The sequence below is a fragment of the Pelodiscus sinensis genome, chromosome 13 (genome assembly GCF_052426305.1).
Source record: "Pelodiscus sinensis isolate ZL-2025 chromosome 13, ASM5242630v1, whole genome shotgun sequence".
Lineage (NCBI taxonomy): Eukaryota > Metazoa > Chordata > Testudines > Trionychidae > Pelodiscus > Pelodiscus sinensis.
In genome coordinates this window covers 20,913,944-20,940,198 of record NC_143064.1, presented here as the reverse complement: position 1 = coordinate 20,940,198, position 26,255 = coordinate 20,913,944, and the positions used below count along the sequence as shown (strand labels likewise).

General features: G+C 45.0%; 1 long non-coding RNA gene across 1 annotated transcript in view; it reads right to left on the bottom strand.

Moving 5' to 3' along the window:
- LOC112543569 (uncharacterized) overlaps window positions 1–26,255 on the bottom strand; it is a 155,931-nt gene that overhangs the window by 95,483 nt on the left and 34,193 nt on the right. The window contains exon 2 of the long non-coding RNA XR_012906915.2: window positions 10,798–10,907. This is a non-coding gene — a long non-coding RNA (uncharacterized LOC112543569). The remainder of the gene's footprint in view (window positions 1–10,797; window positions 10,908–26,255) is intronic.

The window sequence follows — 26,255 nt, the reverse complement described above, 5'->3', positions numbered from 1 at the left end:
GGTATGTCTAGACTGCATCCCTCTGTCGACAGAGGGATGCAGATTAGGCAGGTCAACATTGAAAATGAGGCAGAGATTAAAATATCCCATGGCTAATTTGCATAAAAATGGCCACCGTGCTTTGCCGACTCAGATACCCCTCTAGACTGCCTCTTTTTGCCGACAAAGTGCTGAGTCTGCAAAAACGGTGGCCATTTTTATGCAAATTAAGCACAGGATATTTAAATCCCCGCTTCATTTGCAATGTCAACTTGCCTAATCTGCATCCCTCTGCCGACAGAGGGATGCAGTCTAGGCAAACCCTAAATGTCAATACTGTGAAATAGAGAAGGGAGATTTGGCATTAGTCTATGAGCATAAAAAGTTTTATTTTTTATTTATGAGAGGCCTGAGTTAGCTATAATTGACCACATATTATTTATTGCTGTTGTCAAAAGACTCTGGCAAACAACCCCTTGAAAATACAGAGATTATTGTTTCAATTTCACATGTATGATTTGCAAATTGAATACCAATCTGAGAGAGATTTGGTGGTTGCAGGCTCACACTCTACAGAATTCGACAAAAGTAGTCTCAGACAAAATGTAGACTGTGATTACTAGAGCTACTGCTCAGGATGAGACCCGGCAGCAAGTAATTAGTAATAGTAAACAGTAATGTATGACAATGGGTCACAGTTTAATGAATATAAGTTTACTCAATTTGCAGTGACATATGAGCTTAGGCAAGCAATCACTAATCTCTGTTATCCCCAATCCCCAATCCACTGGGTTGGTTAGAAATTATGTCAGAATAATAAATCATTTACTGTAAAAGTATGCAGAATCTGATCTGTATTTAGTGCGTTTAAATTACAGAATGGCACCAATGAAGCATGGGTTAATACCCACTGACATTTTGATCATCAGAAAACTGAAAACAAGAATGCCTTAACTGTTACAAAACGACATCAGAGTCACCGGGGACTTGCTAATGTATAATGAGACAATTAAGCAATAAAAAAAATCTCATATGATTTGGAGTCCCTGGGGCTGCCACCACTTTATGAAAACAATGCTACACATCTCTCTGGGTATGTCTACACTACAAAGTTAATTTGAACTAACAGACGTTAGTTCGAATTAACTTTAATAGGTGCCATCCATCTCCGGCCTTCCACAAACAGAGGCCAGGGACACCATTTCTACCCCTGGCTAATACCACTCCATGGACCCAGCCTCCATGAATTTATCTAAATTCTCTTTAAACTCTGTTCTAGTTCTAGCCTTCACACCAAGGAGTTCCACAGGTTGACTATTTGCTTTGTGAAGAAGAACTTTCTTTTATTAGTTGAAGCCTGCTACCCATTCATTTCATATGGTGTCCTCTAGTCCTTCTATTATGGGAACTAATGAAGAACTTTTCTTTATGCACCCTCTCCACACCACTCGTGCTTTTATAGACCTCTATCATATCCCCCCTCAGTCTCCTCTATTCTAAGCTGAAAAGTCCCAGTCTCTTTAGCCTCTTCATATGGGACCTGTTTCAAACCCCTGATCATTTTAGTTGCCCTCCCCTCTCCCACCCTCTCTCTTCCCCTCTCCCACCTTCTTTTCCCAGTTGCCCCAGAGGTTAACCCCCCCAGTTTTGTTAAATAAAGAGACTTTCTATTTTTGAACACACGTGTCCTTTATTTTGTACATCAGGAAGGGGGGCTAGGGAGGGGTAAATGGAAGGAAGTGAGGGAGGAATGGGGTACGAGCCCCCAATGGGGAGGACTGGGGTGGCTCTGCAGGCTCCTCGGGGTGGAAGCTCTCCTTCAGCCCCCCGATTGACTCCCCCTGGATGGCAGCCTGCAGCAAGTGTAGCCGGGCTGATGGCCGAGTGCTGTGATGTGCCAAGTGTGGGCACTCAGGGCACTCCATCCAGGACTGCTTTGCTGTCCTCCATCGAGTTAGACAAGTGAGCGGGGAACCCCTGAGAACTGTCTGTCCGGGGTGGGGGTCGGGTCCCTTTAAGCACAGCCCTCGGCCAGCCTGAGACAGCAGCTCCACGCTCTAAGTCCTAATCTGATGCCCTGCCGGCACTGCTTCCGGCCAGCCTTAACCTCAGTTCAGGGTCCACTCAATGTGGACATGCTAGTTCGAATTAGCAAAATGCTAATTCGAACTAGTTTTTAGGTCTAGATGCACTAGTTCGAATTAGCTTAGTTCGAATTAACTAATTTGAACTAAGTTAGTTCGAATTAGTGCTGTAGTGTAGACATACCCTCTGATTGGGAACATTGTATTAACCAATGTGTTAGCTGAACTCTTGGTCTCAGGTAGCAGAAGGATGAGAGAGTCTATCTTTTGATACAACTTTAATTTCTAAACAATTTAAAGGCACAAAACATGTTGCTTTGCAAAAACTAACAAAAATCATAATTCAAATATCAGAAACATCGCAGTAAAGTAACACAAGACCAGGAAACTCAAGAATCAGTAGACAAAACAAGATATAGCTAGGTTCATTGAGAAGCTAAAGAAATGCTTCACAGTGCATTGGAGACACAAGCTGGGTGAGATAATATTACCTCATCCACACTCGTCTCTCTAATATCCTGAGACCAACAGAACTATAGCACTGCTTATAACAGTCCTTTGGATAAGAAACATTTTGACAAATGAATTGACAGCTTATGTTACCTATGGTCTGTTTAGCAAATTCAGGCCCACTTTCAGTCACTCCACAATTAAGTCTTTGGTAACTAATAAGGATGTGAAAGTGTAACTATGTACATGGTTAACCAACGAGCCTGGGCTCATCAGTTAATGTTCACAGTTACACGCTGGCTTCCAGCACACACAGGACATTTTCAGAGGTTACACGGTTACATAATTAAAAACATTTTAATATCCCTAGTAACTAAAGACAATATTTATTTCCCATTCCAATGATTAGACATCAGGTGTGTTTCCACGTTTATCTCTGATTTGCTGTACTCTTTCTGGGTTTGATTTCCCTGTTGTTAGGAAGGCCATTCATGAATTCTCAGAATACCAGACATTCCAGTGTTTATAGGAATGGAGCAGGCCCACACCCCCGGCATGACCTTACATGCATACTGTGAGTAATGCCAGCAAGGCTGGAGCCATGAGCTCTTTCAAAATGGTGTTCCTCACTGAATATCATACAAAACCACATTTGGTTTGTCAGTACTAAATGGGGGACAAACTGCCCCAAAAGAGGACTGTCCAGTTTTAAACTGAACAAATGACCTGCCAGTCTTTGACGTAGATTTACTGTTTCAAAGTCCATGAACTCCAATGGGAGACTCTGTTGGCTTCAGTGAAATTTGATTCAGGCAAAGATCATTCAAAATAAAGAGGATAAATTGTTAAACGTTCCTACTTTTATCCAAATAATCTCTCATGAACTTCTTTACATAACTAATTTGTTCAGCTTTTCCTATAGCATGTAGGGCTAGCCTCTTGAAAGGCTGTGTACAAAAGGTCTGTTTCCTAGAGAAAATCCCCAAAAATGAAGACTGACACTTTCTGAATTCTTTTGCAAATGTAAGTAAGGCATGTTTCTATTTCTAACAAGAATCCTTCTACAAATGAATCTGTTACGTCTTTTTCATTTGAAAACTTGGAAATAGGAGGGTCATGTTTCTAGGAATAAAGGAAAGGACATGAAAGTACCAATGAAAATTGACTGATCAACTAAAGGGGACAGAGGTAAAAACAAAGAAATTCAGTATTAACCATAGTGATTCACCAAACGGGTACCACTGGACAGGGAAGGAATCATTTGGTCCATCTTGTCCAATATTCCTGAATAAATCAAACAAGACTCTATACTATGCTTTCCATGATAGGTGGCCGTAACTGTTTTGGGCAGCCCTGAAAATCTTTTCTATTCTTTTTTTTTTTTTCTGACTGGGAGCAGAGGAAGGCTGCCTGGGACCAGGTGGTGCACCAGCACGAGGACATGTGCTCCTTCCTCACCTTAGTGATGGAGCGCATGGTCTTGTGCATGGAGGACATTTTGGAAGTTCTGCGCCGTGAGGCACAGCATGAGGCCTGTGAACCTGGCACTGCTTTGCAGCAGCTCTGGCTCCATGTTCAGTGCTGTGGTATCCACAAGGGCAACCAGAGCACACTGCTGTTACCCGCACAAATTTCTCTATCCCTTCCACAGCGTAGGGACACACACCTTTGCCCAGTTCCTAGGGCTCATGGTGCAACCCTGCTAATTTACACACCCACCCTTACCCAATTCATAGAGCTCATCTTCCTGCAGGTTGGCAGGATCTCTAGCCACTGAAGGAGCCTCACACAGTAATATCTTTATCCTCTATATATTGACAATTCCCAAACAAGCAGAATACACATGCTGAGCACACAGTGTCATGCTCACCAATCCTGATAAAGGCAGGCAGACTTCCCCTGTTGGCCAGGCAAGGTCAGTCTCTCTGGATCTTAGCTGCTGCACGTCATGGTTGTACAGGAGAGTCCTGACAGCTCTTATCTTAGGCTGGGTCTTGGAGGTGAGTTCTTCTTGGTGTTCCTTGTCTCTTTGGTCTTCTTCCAGCCTTTTGCTTCCTTCCTTCTGCTTCTGTTACTTCCGATCTTCTTTTTCCTATTACTTCTTATCTTCCTTCTTTATATAATGAAACCTGAGTCTTGCTTAGCTATACCTTAACCAATTATTTTAGTATAATTTTACTAACCAATCATAACAAATCATACACCACCACCTTAATTGATTTACACCTACCAAAATTAATTATACAACAGACAGAAACAGTTACAAACCAGACAGAGCTCACACAGTCAAACAATAGGAAAGTGTAGTGATAATGATCATAGAATGAGGATTCCACAGCCTCAAGTATTGATAAGCAGTTTCTTGACAGACAGAATGGTGTGACTTAAGTTTTCTTTACCCATCTTGAGATCTGTTTCTTTATCTAGTGATAGTGGGGGAGCTATCAGGACAAAGTCCCCTCCTCACAGCCTGGTGTGACACTTTTTAATACAATTTAGATGGAATTGTGAGTATGTGTCTCCAGGCCTTACAGTTAATGGCTGCTACCCTTCAGTCTGGCTGCAGAAGGCGGCTTGGTTCAGGCCTAGCACAGGCCTTCCAACATGGCTACAGAAAAGCCATATTACAGTTCGAACCATCAGCACCTCCCCAATAGGGGTGCCTGCCTCCCCAGACTCCCCCTAAAGTTGTGGCTCAATTTCAGTATGACAAATGGGGGCGTTACACTGTAGGGGCAATGCTGGGGAGGGCGGGGGAACATAAATGCCCCACTATGCTAATCAACACTGGAGCATCAGTCTGTGTGCTTGGAGAGCACTGGCTTCCCAGGGATGCTGTAGAAACAAAGCAGTCAACCCAGCTGGTGTCATATACAGGGGAGACAACGAAAGCTTCTATCACGAGACCAGTCCTGACCCCATGTTGGGAATCAGGAGTCATGGATCAAATGTTGTATTCAGAAACAGGATCCCACTGTGAATGGGAACAAGGAGGGTGGAATATTGGGAATGCCTTACCATAGTCAGGGGAGGCAGATAGTGGATTTAGCCAATCAGCTCTTATGGGCAAATGATGAAGATTCAGCAGAAACAGACACCCCCTACATTAATGTGATACATTGATGTGTGGCTGTAAAGGCCCCAGAAGGAGGGCAAGCAGAAGAGAACCCACGGGTGGAAAAGTTTCCTGGGGTTTGGGCTAAAAATAAATTGGAGTGTGGAAAAATTGATGCTCAGGTTTTAATTTGAGGCCCTGACCATCTTCCACAGCGACAATACAAATATCCCCAGGAGGCAGAAGAAGGATTAAAACCTACCATTGACCTACCAGGGCACAAAAGCAGGTGACAAGTCCAGAGACATTGGATCTATAAGCCCTACAGGAATGGGATGAAGAAATTGAACAATTCCTGAGGCAAGGAATAATCAGAGGGAAATGGCATGTACACAAAGACTCCAAAGGGGTAGTGTGGGTCACTAAACATGACCCAGACCTTGGGGGATGGCCTAAATGGTGGTTGATTCCTAAAAAGGTCAGAACTGAACTGATTCAATATGTTCATGAGCAAGGGCATTTTGGGGTAGACAAAACTGTGGAAAGAGTCAAAGATACAAGGTGGTGCCCCCCCTCCCCCCAAGGAAGATGTAAAGCAGTGGAGTAATAATTGTTTGCGATGTGCTATGGTTAATGCAGACCCACAGGTAGAAAAGGGCCCCATTGCTCACCAGAGGATTGAGGGTCTATATCGGACCACTACCAGTTACCCCAAGGAACAACAAGTACTGTTTGGTAATTGTAGATCCCTTTACAAAATGGGTAGGAGCCATCCCAACAAAGACTAACACAGCATCGACTACAGCCAGGCAATTGTTTAATGTGGGGATTAGCCGGTGGGGGCTGCCAAAGGAAATTGATTCTGACCAAAGCCCACACTTCATTTGGGAAACTATGCAGGAGCTGTGTAAAATGCTTGGCATTAAGCAAAGGTTCCACATAGCAGGACACCCCTGATCCTCAGGACAAGTGGAACAAACTAACCGCACTGTAAAGGATGCTCTGAGACAAATAGTAAAGGAAAATGGAAGAGACTGGGATGAAAAACTGCCCTTGATTCTAATGGCCTTAAGGTCAGTCTCAGCAAGTCAAGGTTACACTCCCTTTGTGGCAATGATGGGAAGGGACATGCGAACATTCCAGCAGTGGTGATTAGACGTTGATATTCCAGACGGGTGGCAACCCAAAGTGCTAAATGACCAGTGGATCCAGTCTCTTGTAGAGGCATTAACAGAAATCCACAAGAAAATAGCAGATCAGTTGGGTGTTAATATCTAAAAGATGAATAAAAGGTTGGTCCAGGTAAAAAGGCCTGTTGAATGGGAAGTTGGAGATTAGGTGCTGTATTGGAAATTTGCAGAGCAAGATTGCTCTTTGGGAATGAAGTGGGAAGGACCAGTGTACATTGTGGAAAAGGCCAGCCCAACAGTGTACCAGGTAGAAATCTGGTCAAAGAGGCTAAACATGCCAAAGTTAAAATGATTCCATTCTTCCCAGCTTAAACCATGGAAAGGGGACTCCAAGCAGTAACCTCTAACTAGCCCCATGCAGGGGGGTTAGAAAAATGTCTGTTTTGTCTTTCAGAGTTCTAAAAGACTGACACCAGCAGAAGAACACAAGTGACCTGGGCACCGTTATGAAGAAGCTGTTGTCGCAACTGTGTGTCTGTGTGTTTTATGTTCCATGTTGTTTGTCTGACAGCGAAACCTATTCTCTGGCCTGTTGATATCCATGTAGTAAGTGTATGGAAAAATAATTTCTGGGTAACGGCACAATGCTGGATCAATCCTATAGTGTTCAATCATATCAGCTGATGCTTGTGCTGGGAAAAGGCATTCACCCATTACCATAACATAACTGGCGGGCTGTCACCAGAAGCCCCATCACAATCTAAGTTGTCAATAATGACTGGATACTCTAACACTATGGAAGGGAATTGTACGGGACCAGAAACTACAATATATAACTTTGACTGCCTTAAGCTCACTCAGAAACAAGAAATCAATCTGCTTAAGATCCCTGTGTTCTCTCCAAAATGTGGGATACTGAAGTTTATGGGGTTTGCATGGCAGCTAGGAGGGGACACTGACATTAGGATGCTAATAGGGTTTAATGAGCCTCACTTGCTTCAAATCTGGGAATCAAGGCCCAGCACCCTGACTAGTCCCTCAGGGAAACAATTGCAAATATCAAGAAACTTCGCTAACACACCAAGGCAGGTGGATACTGTGATGTAGTGGGGGTACCTTGCTGGTTGCTATGCGGGGCAGTGGGCTGTGGGTGACCTCTGCTGTCTGTAGCACAGCCCAGCAGGGCAGGGGGTGAGTCATTATGCAAAGGGGCTCCAAACCTGTCTGACCAGCTACCCCCCAGGGAGAGAAACAAAGGAAGGTGGAATGCCGCCCCTGGCTGGGGGGCAGGGCTGGAAGAGAGTTGGTTAGTTTCTGTCTGGGATCATGGAGGAAGCAGCCTAGGCAACAGGCTGGGATTTAGGAGCCCAGGCTCTCCCATCTCAAGGGGGGCTGAGGCATCCTAGGCCTGCCCTGTAACTAGATTACATCTGTGCTGTATCCTGGAGAAGCAATAAACTCCCTCTATTCTACTGGCTGGTGGAGTCTGTTCGTGCCATTACCGGGGTGCAGGAGACAGGAAAATCCCGACGCGCTGTCACAGATACCCAGGATATACGAGAACTGAGACCCCCAGAATGCCTCTGGGTAACATTACATTTTAAAATAATTGCCACTGAGTTTGATATGCAAAAACCAAGAAAACACCCATTGAGCAGTCAACATGTGGTAAAATTGGATCACAGAGAACAAGTCATTATATCACCAACACTATATCTAAAGCAAATTGAGCTGGACCTTACTGGGTTAAATGTGTCCAAGGTCATACCTCAATGCACCCCATATGTACAGACATTCCATAAGGGGTGGGCAGCATGGCTACAATTATGGTATATTGACAAACCCATCAGAAGAAGAACCCTCAGAGGTGTATTGGATACTGTTTTGGGTAGAAGTGGGTTAGGAGTCAGAGTACTGGATGCCACTAACATAGGAGTATTGGCAAACAAATTGAGTTATGTGACGGGTGAAATACAAGAGCTGGGAAAGCCTGTCAGTGCATTCTTATCAAAATTAGGAATGGGACAACAATTATTTTCTAGAATATTACCAGTATGGCAACAGCAAGGGGAAAAGGATTTGTTATTAGCAGGAACTATGGGATCAATACAAGAACTGCGTCCATTTGTGTCCCGCAAGGGGGGAGGCAGTGGAGGTGTAAGACATGGCTGTAGAGAGGAGATCCTGAAAGCATGCGGTGCAATTGCCTGAACAAGCAGCCACAAGAATTGCCTGCCCTCCTGGTGCCTTCTCCAGAGTGCTTCCAGGGGCTGTAAGTCTGAGGCAGGTGCCAATCAGTGTGGACATGCTATTTTGAAATTATTCTGGCTAATTTTGCTGCTTCCTCATAGTAGGCACATACTATATCACTTTTGTTAAATCTGGAGTTATGATGTTGATTTTACTTATTTCAATATAATTTCCTAGTGTAGACGTGTCCTGAGAGAACCAGTTTCTGTCCACCATTTGCAGACCAAATTATACGGGGTGGCTGCATCTACATTGGCACCCTTTTCCGTAAAAGGGATGCTAATGAGACCAGTCAATTGCAAATGCCACGGGGGATTAAAATATCCCCCGCGGCATTTGCATGAACATGGCTGCCACTTTTTTCTGGCTCGGGGTTTTGCCGGAGAAAAGTGCCAGTCTAGATGGGATCTTGCGGAAAGTAAGGAATAAGGGATCTTGCGGAAAAGGGCTTATTTTCCGCAAGATCCCGTCTAGACTGGCGCTTTTCTCCGGCAAAACCCCGAGCCAGAAAAAAGCGGCAGCAATGTTCATGCAAATGCCGTGGGGGATATTTTAATCCCCCGCGGCATTTGCCATTCCGACTGGTCTCATTAGCATCCCTTTTACGGAAATGTAAATGTAGACACAGACGGTTAGTTAGGGACCTTGAGAAGAGTTAGCAAAATTTTCTTTGCAATATACTTCAAACGAGGCCCATTTTACAGAGTTTGTTTGGGGAGAGAAGGCGTATGTGAAACTTTAGGCCAGCCCTTCTTCATTAATAACTGCTCTAAAAGTGAAGCCCCTTTCTTTGTGCATTGCACTTCCAATGCTTACAAGACTAAATAGTCTTGCTCAGAGATACTAAAATTCTACTACTTCCCCCATATCAGAGACTCTCACTTGGAAACCAGGATTGTGAGGATGCAAGTCCAGCTCTTCTTCCCATACACTTATTAATTCTTTATCTGAACATCACAGTTACCATATTTAGGCAAATACTTTCTGATTATCTTCTATGCCAGAAAGGCAAGGTCATAGAACAACTCAGACCAAACCCAGAAGTCTTGACTCTCAAGCCTCTATTGTACCTTCTTTCCATAAAATACACATAGGCTACATCTACACTGGAATGATTTTCCGAAAATGCTTTTAATGGAAAAGTTTTCCGTTAAAAGCATTTTTGGAAAAGCACGTCTAGATTGGCAGGACGCTTTTCCGCAAAAGCACTTTTTGCGGAAAAGCGTCCGTGGCCAATCTAGACGTGGTTTTCCGCAAAAAAGCCCCGATCGCCATTTTCGCGGAAAACAGTACTGTGCTGTTTACACTGGCCCTCTTGCGCAAATGATTCACGCAAGAGGGCTTTTGCCCAAACGGGAGCAGCACAGTATTTCCGCAAGAACACTGACGATCTTACATGAGATTGTCAGTGTTCTTGCGGAAATTCAAGCGGCCAGTGTAGACAGCTGGCAAGTTTTTCTGCAAAATCAGATGATTTTGTGGAAAAACTTGCCAGTCTAGACACAGCCATATTCTTTCAGTATAAGCTCTGTACCATGATCATTTGCAGTTAATTGCCCTGAAGACTATTATCTGCTGACTAATGCTGATATAATTAGGAGACAGAGTACATATTCAGAAATAAATACTTTGCTTAATTTTTTCTCTTTTTTGTTAAGTGATCCCTTCTTCCTCTCTTTCCAACAGTTCGTTATTTTTTACTGCAGGTACACGAATTTCCTAGTTGGGTTTGATTATTAATAATTCAAAGAGCAAATTACTCCATGGCATGGAAGGATAACTGAAAGCAGCATTTACAACTTGCCATAAGCTTAAGGACTATATCTGAGTCACATAAAATAAAACTCACTGTAACCATCCTCAGGTATAATATGTAGATGTGAACTGAGACTGAAGACCCCAGCACTGAATGTTGCTCATTTGGCCCACAGCACCATGGTCATCTTTGCCTGATGGCAACTAGCAAAGAAAAAGACAGTTGCACAATTTCATTGTTATTGCAAATGTGTTAGGACGCTTCAGACATGAAGATCATGAGTGCTTCAGTTCACTAAAATCTTTAACTATACATGTGAACACAGACTGGCCTTAATCCTAATTCTTTCTTGTGACAAGTCCTTCCCTGCTCAAGAAATCTATCATCTTGACTCAGCAGCATGTTTTCACGGCATAAAAACAGACGGCATCTTTTCTGCTCAGAGTCATAGAAAATAAGTACTTATTGTATGCAAATTATTTTTTCTGCATGTCAGACAAAAACAAATCATATTGTGGTCTGTATGTACAGTGAAACTGAAAAGATTCAAACATCTCTTTACTATGGTGACTCAGTCTGGTTTTGGTAACAAATAAATATAGTGTCTCCCTGTGAAGAAATATTGGTATTAATCATCCTGTTTAAGGAGAGGTGGTGTGTTTGGAAAGAATGAATCATCATTTGCTCTATGTTGTACTCCAGAGTACTGTAAGAACAAGAATTTTTCACGTAAGCAGACAGTGTCTTCACTAAACCAATGTACTTAAAATTTAATCCACAAAGAAATTATTCCTCTGCAATTCATAATTCCTTCACTCAGCAAATAAGTACTGGTTTTAGATTTCTCTCTGTTTACATTGGGAATTATACTTGTCTCAGCCATTGGTAGCCATTAACCAGTGTAGCTGAAACGATGTAAAGTGCAAGCATAGATAAGAACAGCTACAATTTGTCCTGACTGAATTTAGCCCAGTTTCAAGTTGAATGTTAAGTACAGATACAACATAAAAAGTTTAACATCGGAGGCAAGTCTACATAAACAAGTAGGGCACAGCAAGCTGAGGTGTAAGCTACAGCATGTTAGCCTGCCTTGCTCTAAGTATCCATGTGGCATGTGCTACTGTGAATTGAGAGTAGAATAAAGTGCAGTAGCGAACTTTTAGTACATGGCAGAAATTCTTCCTCTGCAATTGTAGTACAGAGAAAGCCAATGTGAGGTTTATACACCAGTGTGCCACCCACTAATTGTTTGTATAGAGAAGTCCTAAGAAATATACTACAGTATATTCCAAAATATTTTAATGACATACTGCTGAATTTAAACCTGGCCTTACACAGCCCTCTGCTTTTATACTCAAAATTTTATAGGCACATGTAATTTTTGTTCAACATTGGTAATTATGTTTCTATGCAAGTCAATGGCAGTTTTTCTTCAATGCTGCGTGATTTTGAAAATGACACCGGAAACATTTAAATGTCTGATTGTACTCTTCTTGTACTTGAGGTGTATATAAATGTAGACTCAAAATTGCACTCAGAGGGTATGTCTACACTACAGCACTAATTCGAACTAACTTAGTTAGTTCGAATTAACTTTGTAGTGTAGACATACCCACAATTATTTGCAGCTACAAAGTATCTGACTTTTTAATATTCTATTTATTGCTCACATCTGAAAAGCACATATTTAGGCCAATCCATCAAAATATTTTTCTTGTGATAAAATCAAGAGTAAATATATTTCTGCTAGAGCTAACTGAATTACATGGCTTGTGTATTACAAGAAAAAACTGTTTTACAGATTTTAGAAAGAACTGACTAGGAAGTCCACGTTTTTTCCCAGGTTATAGACTGGAAGGCAAAACTTCATATAGTTTTACCTTAGGATCAAGGAAGAATTACTTCTTGTATTTCTAGTGCCATGAGTAAATTTTTTTTTTCCACAGGTCACATATAAACAGAAGACGGAAGACTATACAAAAGAATTTCCTAATATGGAATGTGATTGTTCAGTCTTCCTGTGGTATTGCATATAAAGCCAAACTCAGACCTAGTGAGTGCTTTTTATTTGTATTTACCAATGTCCAGTTATTCTGTATTTCATAGTATAATCTTCTCTGAATGTCTTCATAACAAGAAACAAGTATACTCTCGCTCTCTCTCTCAAAACAAAAAAAACTGTAGCTACAAGCTAATGACACAAAATATGTACAATATTCCAAGTAAAACTTCCCTTCACCATAAACTATAGGGAAACTTAAATTAATAAATAATTATAAGAAGGCATATGTGGGGAAAATTCAAACAAAATAGAACAGCTGCATCACACATTTATATGTAAGTGAAATATATTATGAAAACCATAATAAAGAAGGATGGAGAGAGTAAGCTAAACATTTAGGACTATATTCTACCTTTATTTACAAGCAAGCATCTCCCATCAATACTAATGAGAGTTGCTAAAGCTGTGGTGTCCACACCTTAGCCACTAGCCAAGTGTGTGGCTAGTTAGCTTGAACAATGTGGCTATTGGGCTGGTTGAGTATGGCTAGTTTGCTATAGCAGTATACTATATATTGGCTGCTGCTTTAGAACTGGTTGGATACTATGGCACTAGAGCATGAGGGTCAGAGGGACTAGAATATATATTGGGTGAGGGATCAGGCTCTAAGTGATGCCACAATTTGGACAAACACACACAAAACAATTAGAACAACCCAGGAAAGTTATGTCTACACTAGCAGGTTATTTCAAAATAATAACTCCTAAAATAACTATTTCAAAAGAAGTGTATTTCTCTTCACAAGCAGGAGTTACAATTTCAAAATAACAAGCCCCTTATTTTTAAATAGGCTTGGTAGTGTGGACATTGTCCTTGTTATTTCAAAATAAGGGGAGTTATTTTGAAATAACTCCCAAGTGTAGACATACCCAAACACAAGTAGCAAGTTTCTGAAATCTGATCACAAAAGTCATTGAAATCAGTCGAATTTTTTCCATTGACTTCAGTGGTTACTATATCAAATTACTAGTTTCTGGGCTAGAGACTTTGGTGATTGGCACACTATATAAGTCAGACACGTAAATAAATACCTCAAGTGAGGCAGAAAGGACAAAGGCCAAATAATAATAGCCACCTGTGAATTATAAAATTATTTCCATGCAAAATGGTTGGAGTAGCATACTGTTGTCATATAATAGAAGTTATACAGAAAAAGCAGGGGAGGAATATAATTATTACAAATGATTTTCTAGTTCTGAAAGTTTCATTTGTGTTTACGATTCTAAAATGTCATATTTTAATTTGATATAACTTGCTCTTTTCTGGTGCTTTTCGTCTGATGATCTCAAAGTTCTTAACATTAAGATCCCAACATCCTTTTGTGGCAGGTAGTATCATCTCCATTTTAAAGAAAGTTAAACTAAGGCATATAAGTTTAAAGGGCCTGATTTTGCAGTGGCACAGAACCTCCAGTGACTTTACTGGTAAAATATGTTTAGGGAGTCTACAGAATCAGGACCAGCCTGACTTGCCTATTATGCAGAGGGTGAAATCCTGGCCCCAATGTGCCCTAGCTCCTAGTTCACCATTTTGATCATTAGGTCACGCTGTAAACCAGTGTTTCGTAAACTGTGTGCTGCAGGACACCAGTGTGCCACGAGATAGTCGGAGGTGCACTGTCGCCTCTTAACTTATTTTCCACCCCCGGCAGAGACGAAAGCTCAGTTGGGACAACATGCGTGGCAATTAAAGGGGCCATGACCGCTTTTTTTTTCTCCTCAATAACTTTCCCCCGGTGTTCTACAAAAAAAAAAAAAAAAAAAAAAAAAAAAAGGTTTGGTGTTCCACAGTCTTAAAAAGTTTAAGAAACACTGCTGTAAACAATATAGCCAATGTTGTATTTTTTCATGATCTCCTACACTCCAGAATTAGAAATAGGATCACTTAATAGTTCAATTTGCTCTTTTCTAATTTCTGTACTTTGGACAGAAGAGACAGGATTCAAAGGGTATAACATTTAGAATAATTTTTTTCTTTGTGTTTTGAGTCCACTGTTAATTTATCTATATGCTTTATATCTTGTCAAAGCTGAAAATATACTGAGCTAACAAAGTAAGAGTAAACAAAGATTTACTTTGCTATATTATAAAAACCAATAAGTCAGAATAATAAATTACATTGTTCCCTTCATTTGAAACATTCCCTGTAGCGTTCTCCCTGCAGTAACAGAAAGTTGGATAAGTTAAAATTTAAAACCCCCCACAAGTATTTCACAATCAATGGTAACCTGAGGATTTTCCTCGTATTCAGGGTTTGTTTCTGTGTTGGGTAAGGAGAATATGTAAGAATGTAAAAACAGTAATTATATAAAAAGGGAGGAGCCCAGTATAATCATTGTGCTTTAATTCATTTGGCTATAAGCAAATGCTGTTTTGACACAGTAGGTCAGATTGACAAAAAAAAAAAATGGCCAGTAAACTTTTTGTATTTTCAAGATTTTTTGTAGACTGATTCCATAAGGTGCTGCTCTCACAACCTCATGAATAAAGAATGATTTCATCACAAATATGTCACAAATTCTCTGAAGTCTGTTGGTGGCTGAGGTGTTCAGTATCTCAGTGAAGACTTGCAGAACTTACTGGCAATAAGCTTGCCCATGGTTGCAAAGTGTGCCAGTGAAAAATGAAATTCAGGACCTTAACTGGCAGTCTCATCTTAATGGTTTTCTATCCACAGTATTTGCACTGCACAGAATTGGAAATAATGTAATGGCAGTTTTGCCAGAGCACAGGCTGTGGAATTAAGCATCAAAATAGCATTCTTACATATTTTTAACTTACTTTCATACTTCACTTCAGCAGATTCTTCCAGGGATCATTTTTATTCTTTTTATTTCTAGAAAGTCTATACATCATATATATCAGGCTGTCTTTTAGGCCTTGATTCAGAAAGACACATAAACATGCACTTAAGTCCCATTAGCTTAAATGGGGCTTATAAAAAGAGTTGTACAGCATGCACTGAAATGCACTGAGGACTCATGAAGGAAGTTAAGCATTAAAGTATCTATTTTCTCCCCTTATATTGGGTGTTTATGTGAATAATTGTTCTACAAAAGAAACCGTCAAATAGATGTTTGCCCCGGGGGGGTGGCTATATGGTGGCTCGCCAGGTTTGTCTGGCCCAGCTTCGACAGCAGGACCTGGGGAAAGCTGCTCAGCAGCTGGTGGAGTTGTTCCTTCTGCTTGGTCTCGAGGTCAGGACTGACGTCCAGGCGGGTGGACGGGGGATCCTCCTCGGCGGCTGGCCCCAACTCTGGTTCTATCGGGTACGGGGTGATCATCAAGGCCTCTCGCTCCTTCCACCCCTTGAGCAGGTTCACATGATATATCCTCACCTCTTTCCTCTGAAGTACAGCTGCCAGGGCGTAGTCCACTGGGCCCACCCATCTCACCACCTCGAATGGGCCTTGCCATTTTGCTAGCAGCTTGGATTCTGAGGACGAAAGCAACAGTAATACCCGGTCTCCTGGCTGGAAGGCCCGAGTCCTGGCTCCCCGGTTGTAGTGGGCAGTCTGGGTCTCCTGGGCTTGGCGTAGATTCTCTTGGGCCAAATGTCCTAGTTCCCGGAGCCGATCCCGCAAGCGCAAGATGTAGTGTACGGAGCCTCGGGTGGGGGTTTCTTGTTCTTCCCAGGTCTCTCGGACAAGGTCTAGGACCCCTCTGGGTTGTCGCCCATATAGGAGCTCGAAGGGCGAGAACCTGGTAGAGGCTTGGGGCACCTCTCGCACTGCGAACATCAGCGCTGGGAGCATCTTATCCCAATGACGGGCATCATCCTCCACAAACTTGCGCAGCATTGACTTCAAGGTGCGGTTGAAGCGCTCCACCAACCCGTCCGTCTGCGGGTGGTAGACGGAGGTCCGGAGCGCACGGATGTTCAGCAACCGACACAGCTCCACCACGAGTCGCGACGTCAAGTTTGTCCCCTGGTCTGTAAGAATCTCCCGGGGTATACCCACCCGAGAGAATATTTCCAGCAACTCCCCAGCAATGACGCGGGCAGTGGTTGTCCACAGCGGGACGGCCTCCGGATACCGCGTAGCATAGTCCACCACAACTACGATATACTTATGCCCCGTCTGGCTCCTTTCCAACGGCCCCACCAAGTCTAGGCCGATGAGTTCGAAGGGTGTCCCCACTATAGGTAGTGGCACCAGCGGGGCCCGGGGAACGTTGGTGGGGTTGGCCCTCTGGCACTCGGGGCACGATGCACAGTACTCCCGCACTTCATGGTGGATTCCCGGCCAGAAGAACCGTCACGCCACTCGCTGTAGGGTTTTCTCTCGGCCCAAATGGCCCGCCCAGGGGTTCGCGTGCGCAAACTGTAACAGGCCCTGGCGGAAACGGCGTGGGACTAACAGCTGGTGCATCTCATCCTGGGTCTGAGGGTCCCGTACTAGGTGGTAGAGACGGTCCTGTCGTACCTCGAAGCAGGGTCCTTGGGGCTGGCCTGAAACCGGCTCCTCCCCTTCTGGGCGCGTCACAGCTTGCCCCCAGGCCCGGCTGAGTGTGGGGTCGTTCCGTTGCTCCACCAGGAAGTCCCCATCTAGCTCTAGGCTGATAGGTGGGGAACCTGCAGGTGTGCTGCCCGCATCCGCCGCCGGGGCCCCCGATGTAGTGTGCTGTGGGGTCCCTTCCCCCACCGCTACCTCGAGGGGCAGGCTCAGTGGGGCCCGGCAAGCTTGCCATGCCTGGACAATATTTGCCCTTAGCTCACTCCCTTCTTGTAGTAGTTCCTTAAACCCTGGCCAGTCCCGCCCCAAGATCACCGGGTAGGGCGCCTTCGGGGCCACCACCACCAGCCTGCGTGCCCCCCGCTGCCTGTCTTCCAACCTCACCCAAGCCATGTCGTAGGACCGTACATCTCCGTGGACACACATCATTTGCACGGGGGGTCCCGGCTGGTCCATTCCTACCGCCACCCCCCTCCGGACAATGGTTTGGCTACAGCCAGAGTCCACTAGAGCAGTGGTGGGTGTTCCATTCACCCGCACAGATACCGTAATTTTGGCCTCGTCCCCCCTCCGGGCTCTCTGCCCAGCTATCAACGCCTGCCCATAGTTACAGGTCTCGGGGCGTTTCCTCTTTCTAACTCGCCCCATCTTTTATCCTCCCGCTTGTGTGGGGTTTTTTTTTTAAATGGATTTCCCTACCTTCCCCTCGTTGCAGGGGAAGAAAGTGCCCATGTTCTCCACCACGTGTGGCGGGCCCCTCCCACCTGGGTCCCCGACACCCTTGTGATACAGTCTATCCCTGGCCCTTTAAGCCAGGCCGAGTCCACAAAGCAGTTTATAGTTGTAGCGGGGACACACCCCCAGGTAGGGGGACCCGGGCCCACCCAACTCCACTGGGTCCCAGCCCAAGGCCCTGTGAGCGACCAGGTACCGGGTTACTCCCTCGGCGGGGCCATCCAGCCGAAACGCACCGAGGTTCTCGGGCCGGGAGAGGCGGCTCCCTCTCCTGCCCTGAGCCACTTCCTACCTGGATCCCCGGGCTTCCTTCCCCTGGACTTGCCCAGCTGGCTGCACTCTCCAGGCCGGCGTCCCCTCAGCAGGCAGTCTCCAGGTTGCACCAACTCGCCTCCGCCTTCCTTCCGGCCTCTCCTGGAGTCCCTGGCAACCGCTGAGGGAGAGCTCCCTTCTCCAGTCCTTCTCCTTCAGCTGTCTCCCCAGACTGAGTCCTGGCCCAGGCTTTTATAGCCCTGCTGCAGCCCGGGCATGCTCGGTAGGGCTGTGGGGGAAGGGCCTCTGCAGCCAGGTAACCCTGGCTGGGCCCTGTAGGTTCAGTGCGGGGCTGCCTCGCCCCGTCACATTCTGAATAAATATGTTTTTGCTTAGAGTTAAATGTACCATCTTCACTGAAAGCAAAATTAAAAAACAATGTTGCCATGTTAAGGAAAAAGTAATTGCAAGGGAATAGTAACAAAGATGTAGCCCTGTTAGTCTGGTCTTGATGAAACGAAAGACAGGACTATGCAGCACTTTAAAGACTAACAAGATGGTTTATTAGGTGATGAGCTTTCGTGGGCCAGACTCACTTCCTCAGATCAAATAGATAGACAGTTTTTGTCTATCTATTTCTTCACAAGAGGAGTTTCTATGGAGAATGTACACCTTCAGCTGGGCTAAGGAATGATGAGCTGGACAGTGGACAGAAAGGGTTTAATTTGAATAGCTTTAGAAACACGTCAGTATGTGTTTTAAAATTGTGTGAGACAGACTGTGATGGAGTTTGGTCACAGAAGACCCTTTGGGATTGTCCCCTGGTGTGCTGATCATGCCATCTTGCTCTCTGGGGCTCTCCATCACCCTGTATTGCTGGCCCAGATCCTTTGATCTCCCTCAGACAAGGCACAGAGTTGTGGTTACTGCCCCCCTGAACAGCAGTGCAGACACTGAACCACTACAGCTCTGGGAGAATGCAGTTCTAGAGCACAGCACCCAGGAAACCAACCCCCAAAGGGAGCAAAACCAGTGTTCCCTCTAAGTTGCGTGACACCACAGTTTCATAGGTGATTAATCAGCCCCATCCAGTGGCCCATAGGGCTGTTCTGGAGATGAATGCTCCCTCGTTGATGTTTGCTTTGAATTGCTCTTTTTTATTGCCAGAAAGATTTCCAATCAAATTTGCAAGTTGATTGATTATGTGGTGTGTATATTTTGCAAGGAGGGCTATGTAATTTGCAGTTCAGAGCTGCAGGCAGCCTGATGAGTGTGCCTTCCTGCCCATTAGGTCCAAGCATTTTTAGTCCTTGTTGTAGGGGATTGTGTGCATGGCCTGCTTTTTGCCCCTCTGGTTCACTGCCTTGACCACCAGGGAGTTTGGTGTGGGATGCGGGAATAGGAAGTTTGCACCATTCAGGGCCACATAATACTTGGGGTCAGATCTTTCGCAAGTTGTCAGAACTGTTGCTGGTGTCTGCCATATGGCTTTGGGCAGGATCTATGAGTGCCTCATTCATGGGAATTGCCAGCTTGGCATGTGGCGAGGCATGCAGGGTATTTGTCAGCTTAAGTGGGGTCTCAGGCACAGCTGACAGAGACAGTTCAAGTGTGTCTGCCACACATTTAAAAAGTTTCTGAAAAGATTTAAAATCATCCCCTGCATTAGGTGGTGGGGGCATGATTATGTCATCGGGCAACGAGGATGAAAGGTGTGTAGGTGGGGGCAAGTCTGTTGTTAGCTCTGCCCCTGTGACGTCGACTTCCTCTTCATCCTTTGAGAAACAGGAATAATCAGGCAACTGGGTCAGGGGGAACTGAGACGTGAGTGTTTGTGGCAGCTGTGGCTGCTGAGGTTGTTAAACTCTTTATGCTCCCATGGGTCCCAGTATGGCCAGTTGGGTGGTATGAGTGGCGTAAGTCATCGTGGTTGTTGCCACTGTTGGTTTAGGCAACGAACTTCTGGGAGTATATGTCTGTATAGGTTCATTGTCATAATTGTCTCTCATTATAGGTGGTGCCAAAGCTGGTGTTGAAGAAAAACTGAATGCAGAGGTATTCGGGGTGCCATCTGTCCCAAAGAGTGGCATCCCTCATACTGACACCACCATCAACTCTGCTGTGGTGGTAAACTGAGGCAGTGGAGGGGGGGGGGGGAAGAGGACGGGCACCAGAAACATCTGTATTGTTGGCACCGTTGCTCCACCAGGAAGTCCCCATCTAGCTCTAGGCTGATAGGTGGGGAACCTGCAGGTGTGCTGCCCGCGTCCGCCGCCGGGGCCCCCGATGTAGTGTGCTGTGGGGTCCCTTCCCCCACCGCTACCTCGAGGAGCGGGTTCAGTGGGGCCCGGCAAGCTTGCCATGCCTGGACAATATTTGCCCTTAGCTCACTCCCTTCTTGTAGTAGTTCCTTAAACCCTGGCCAGTCCCGCCCCAAGATCACCGGGTAGGGCGCCTTCGGGGCCACCACCACCAGCCTGCGTGCCCCCCGCTGCCCGTCTTCCAACCTCACCCAAGCCATGTCGTAGGACCGTACATCTCCGTGGACACACATCATTTGCACGGGGGGTCCCGGCTGGTCCATTCCTACCGCCACCCCCCTCCGGACAATGGTTTGGCTACAGCCAGAGTCCACTAGAGCAGTGGTGGGTGTTCCATTCACCCGCATTGGAGCTTGGGCCGGTGCCGGCTCCTTCTTAAACACGCTTGCACATTTCACTGGTGCCGGCGCTATAGGCGCTTTTATTGAAGAGCTCAGTGCCGGTGCTGATCGCAGTCTCGCTGGTGCCACTTTCTGCACTGCCAGTGCTTTTGCTGGTGCTGGCATGGAGCTTCTCTGCTTTGGCTCCATGTGTGGCTTCGGGAGGAAAGTCGGACCTTCTCTTTGAGGTCTCCACTTTTGTGGATGCTGGCCCCATTCCCAGTCTGTTTCTCCTGTGCCATAGCTACAGTGGGCATGAAAACAGACTTCTTGTTTGACAAGAACTTCCTTGGTGGGAAGTCAGACCCTGACAAGGAGTGGAACCTCTGATTGGGCATTTGAGCCCTGTCCTCGTCCCTGAGGCTTGAGGTAGCAGGAGCCCCCTTGTCAGGAGCCTCCTCAGGGGACATAAGTCTGGAGGGTGAAGTCGTGGCTGGCTCAGAGGCAGCTCTTGAAAGTTTCTCCAGCTGCAGCTTTTAAACTGGAACTCCCTGGATTACCTTGTCCAGCTGGACACACTCCTCCTGTCCATCAGACACTGAAATTGACAACTTTACACTTTTTAAACCCTGGGGAACTGGGCATGTCCTAGGAGACAGTCAGTTTTGAACAGTTTCAGAGGTTTGAGACTGTGAGTTTCTACATGCGATGTAGTAACTGGAGCTTCTGAATAAGTGACGAGAAAAATCTTGCCTTGTTCTTCTTTCTTGCTTTTCTTCTTTTTTAAAAACTATATAACAAGTAAAAGAGCTAAACTAAGTAAAACTAACACCAAAACCAGAACTACTAACGCTGAATCTAATATTTCTAAGAAGCTAAACTGAGGACAACTGCTCTGCTGTGACCGAAGCCGGCAGTGGTCAGAAAGGAACTGAGGAGGCGGTGGGCTGTGTGCCGTTTCAAATGTCATGTGCTGGTGTTCCGTGTGCACAGCCAACCAGTGGGGGCACTGCTGTCAAAAGTCTCCAGTTGGAGGTGCAGCAGCACTGGCACACCTCAAGGTGGAGCACCTATGGGGACACTCCTCAAAGAACATCCCCCACCCCCTCTTCCATGGAAAACTACCAGGGTCAAAATGGAATCCCAGTACCAAGTGAGGTGGTCACATGTCTTACTAGGACCAACCACTGCTTAAAAGTATAGGACAAACAAGGTTGTTTACAAGTTGTTAAGTTGATCACCAAGTCCTTCCGGGGAGGGAGGCACCAGTAAATGGCTCTCATTAGCGCATTTAAAACTATAAACAGTTTCCTAATTCATATTTCTAACTTTACATACAAGAATGATACATGCACCAAAATAAGTTATATAGCTCCAACAAACTATAAGATTAAAACTGATAAGTTACATGAGGTAAATTGTTTAAAAGCATCTTTGAGTTATGCATATTTATGTTCACAAGCCAAACTTCATAAAGCATGGTGGGGCATCACAGGGTATGTCTACACTACAAAGTTAGTTCGAACTAACGGACGTTAGTTCGAACTAACTTTCATAGGCGCTACACTAGCGCTCCATTAATTCGAATTTAATTCGAACTAGCGGAGCGCTTAGTTTGAACTAGGTAATCCTCATTCCACGAGGATTAAGCCTAGTTCGAACTAGCTAGTTCGAATTAAGGGGTGTGTAGCCCCTTAATTCGAACTAGTGGGAGGCTAGCCCTCCCCAGGTTTACCTGGTGGCCACTCTGGCCAACACCGGGGAAACTCTACTGCCCCCCTCCTGGCCCCGGACCCCTTAAAGGGGCACGGGCTGACTACAGTGCCCGTGCCAGGTTCAAGCCTGCCAGCACCCAGCCAGCAGACCCTGCACCTGGCACGTATCGAGCCACCCACCCGATGCCCCCCAGCCCTCCCCCTCTTCCCGGGACCAGGCTGGTGGCGCACGGGAGCTTGCCCGGGACCGCAAGAGGTGGGCACCCGCCTGGGCTAGTGCGGACATCGTGGACCTTGTCCACGATCTCCGCACTAGGCACAGGAAAGTGGCCGGCTTGGGCAGGAGAGCTGCCAGCCTGGCCACCCAGGAGCAGGTGTGCAAGAGAATCAAGGGGGTCCACTGAGACCCCCGACCCTGAGCCCTGAGCTTACAATGGCCATCCTGGGTCAGATCAAATGTCCATCTAGCCCAGTAGCCTGTCTGCCGACAGCGGCCAACCCTGGGGACCCTGGAGGGGATGGACCGAAGACAGTGACCAAGCCATTTGTCTCGTGCCATCCCTCTCCAGCCTTCCACAAACCTTGGGCAGGGACACCACTCCTACCCCCTGGCTAATACCACTCCATGGACCCAACCTCCATGACTTGATCTCTTTTCCGTTTAAACTCTGTTCCAGTTCTAGCCTTCACAGCCTCCTGCAGCAAGGAGTTCCACAGGTTGACTCTTTGCTTTGTGAAGAACAACTTTCATTTACTAGTTTGAAACCTGCTACCCATTCCTTTCCTTTGGTTTCCTCTAGTCCTTCTTTATGGGAACTAATGAAGAACTTTTCTGTATGCACCCTCTCCACCCCACTCCTGCTTTTAGAGACCTCTATCCTGTCCCCCCTCCGTCTCCTCTTTTCTAAGCTGAAAAGTCCCAGTCTCTTTAGCCTCTCTTCATATGGGACCTGTTCCAAACCCCTGATCATTTTAGTTGTCCTCCCCTCTCCCACCCTCTCTCTTCCCCTCTCCCACCTCCTTTTCCCAGTCTCCCCCAGTTTTGTTCAATAAAGACAGATTCCATTTTTGAACACAATTGTCCTTTATTTTGTACATCAAGAAGAGGGGCTAGGGAAGGGTAAGTGGAAGGAGGTGAGGGAGGAATGGGGTACGAACCCCCGATGGGGAGGACTGGGCTAGCTCTGCGGGCTTCTGGGGGTGGAAGCTCTCCTGCAGCCCCCCAATTGCCCCCCTCCCCAGATGGCAGCCTGCGGCAAGTGCAGCTGGGCTGATGGCCGAGTGCTGTGATGTGCCGAGTGTGGGTACTTCGGGCAATCCAAGCCAGGACTGCTTTGCAAGCGGGGCACCCCTGAGAACTGTCTGTCCAGGGTGGGGGTCAGGACCCTTTAAGCACAGCCCTTGGCTAGCCTGAGACAGCATCTCCATGCTCTAAGTCCTCCTCTGATGCCCTGCCGGCACTGCTTCCGGCCAACCTTAAGCCTGGTTCAGGGTCCACTTAATGTGGACATGCTAGTTCGAATTAGCAAAATGCTAATTCGAACTAGTTTTTTAGTCTGGATCCGTTAGTTCGAATTATCTTAGTTCGAATTAACTAATTGAAACTAAGTTAGTTCGAATTAACATTGTAGTGTAGACGTACCCACACAGACAAACAAGTTTTATTTCTGAAAATTGGAATTCCAGGCTACACCTAACACATCCGTGCCACTGATACATCCAGATGAAGAGAATTCATTACTTTTACAAATACTATATGCTTTAAAAAGTTACAATGTCCAACATGTTAGTGAGCATCTGATTGGACACTACAGTAGTTTGTGATATAAGTAGGTTTTGCATTCCAGTCTACTGGCATGTTGAGCCAGGATCCCAGTGCCTCTTTGTCATTCATTTAAAACCTTGAACTTATATGTGAGTCAGAAGATAAGGATTCCCCTAAACAATACAATTTACAGTGTGTTTCTCTGGTGTCAGCTAAGAAACTGTGTGAATCCATTGCAAATATTTCATAAACAAGTCAGAACAGTTGTCTTGAGGCTGCAAATGTGCTATACCACAAAGTCATACAGTGTTCTCAAAAGATGCCTCTGTGGGATTAAACACATAACTGAGGGGCCAAACTGTTGCCACTTGGCACAGCCCAAAAAACTGTAAATACTCCAGGTACTTCCCTTCATATGAATCTTAGAATCATCTCAATATGCAATTTTTAAACCAAGCTACCAAAGAACTGCATTATTTATCATTAGACTTGGCAGAATTTGATTTTTTAAAATAATTTTGATAGAGAAAATCGATGTTAATTTGAAGCATTTTTTACTTTTACCTATTTAAATTTTAAGGTTGTGCAAAATTATGGGTTTGAATCATTTTTTCAAATGTATTGTTTTTAAATTTTCACAATTGTGTGGAAAATTATAGAGGTTGTCGCTGTAATGATTTAATCACAGTAGATATTGATATTCAAAAAGTTAAAGAGCTTTATACATTTTAAAACAAATTGTTTATATCATGTCAAAATATACGAAGTAAATAGCCCTAATTCAAACTCAAATAAGTTTGAAAATGGCATTTTTCTTATTTTAACTATCAATAGATTTTGATTATATATGAATTTTTTCATTAGTTTTTCATTAATTTGTGTGAAAAAACAACCGGTTACGTATCTTCTTGTAACTGTTAATCTTTGAGATGTGTTGTTCATGTCCATTCCAATTAGGTGTTCATATGCATGCACGTTAGCTGGAAGATTTTTTCCCCTAGCAGCTGGCCATAGGGTTGGTCTGAATGCCCACTGAAGTGGCACCAAAATGGTGTTCAATATAGAGTCCTGCTGACCCCCAGCCCTGCCCAGTTCCTTCTTGCTGGCTACTCTGACAGTGGAGAAGGATGGTAAATATTGGAATGGACATGAACAACATATCGCAAAGAACCATAGTTATGAGAAGGTATGTAACCATCCTTGCTGCCTCTACCAGGATAACAGGAGCTTAAAAGCCAGTTACCCCCAGCACTGTCTCTGCGGAAGGAGGGGAGGGGAAGCAGGGAAGGCAAAGGCACAGTGGGAAAACAGCATGAGCGGGGACTGAAGCAGTCCTGCTCATGCCACGTCCTGACTGCTGTGCCTGCGCCTTTGAAATGTAGCAAGAGCCCCTCAGTTTCTTTGAAATGTAGCAAATACCCCGTGGGGCTCTTGCTACATTTCAAAGGCAGAACGCAGCAGTCAGAGCGTGGGGTGAGCAGGGACTGCTTGAGTCCCTTCTTTCTCCATGTTCCCTGCTGCTCTTCTGCCTTTTAAATATTGTGAGTAAATGACGTAATTTTAGAATATTATCTTTTTTTGTTTTAATGCTAATTTCTTTCAGATCTTATTTCACAAAATTGGTGAAAATAAATCGTTTACACATAAAATATATACAGTCAACAATATATATGGTCAAGCAGCTTTCATTTATATAATATGTTAATATCAAGACCTTAAAGTGTTTTTAAAAGTTTTAAAATGGAAAAAAACCTCTCTCAGATAGGTATATATTATTGTCCTTATTTCACAAAAGGCTATATTGAGGCTCAGAGAGGATACGTGACAGTGTAGAACCAGGAATTGAATCCAGTCACCCTTTCTAACTACAGGTTGAAACTCTCTTAACTGGGATTCTCTGGTCCAGCAATGTCCGTGGTTTGGCA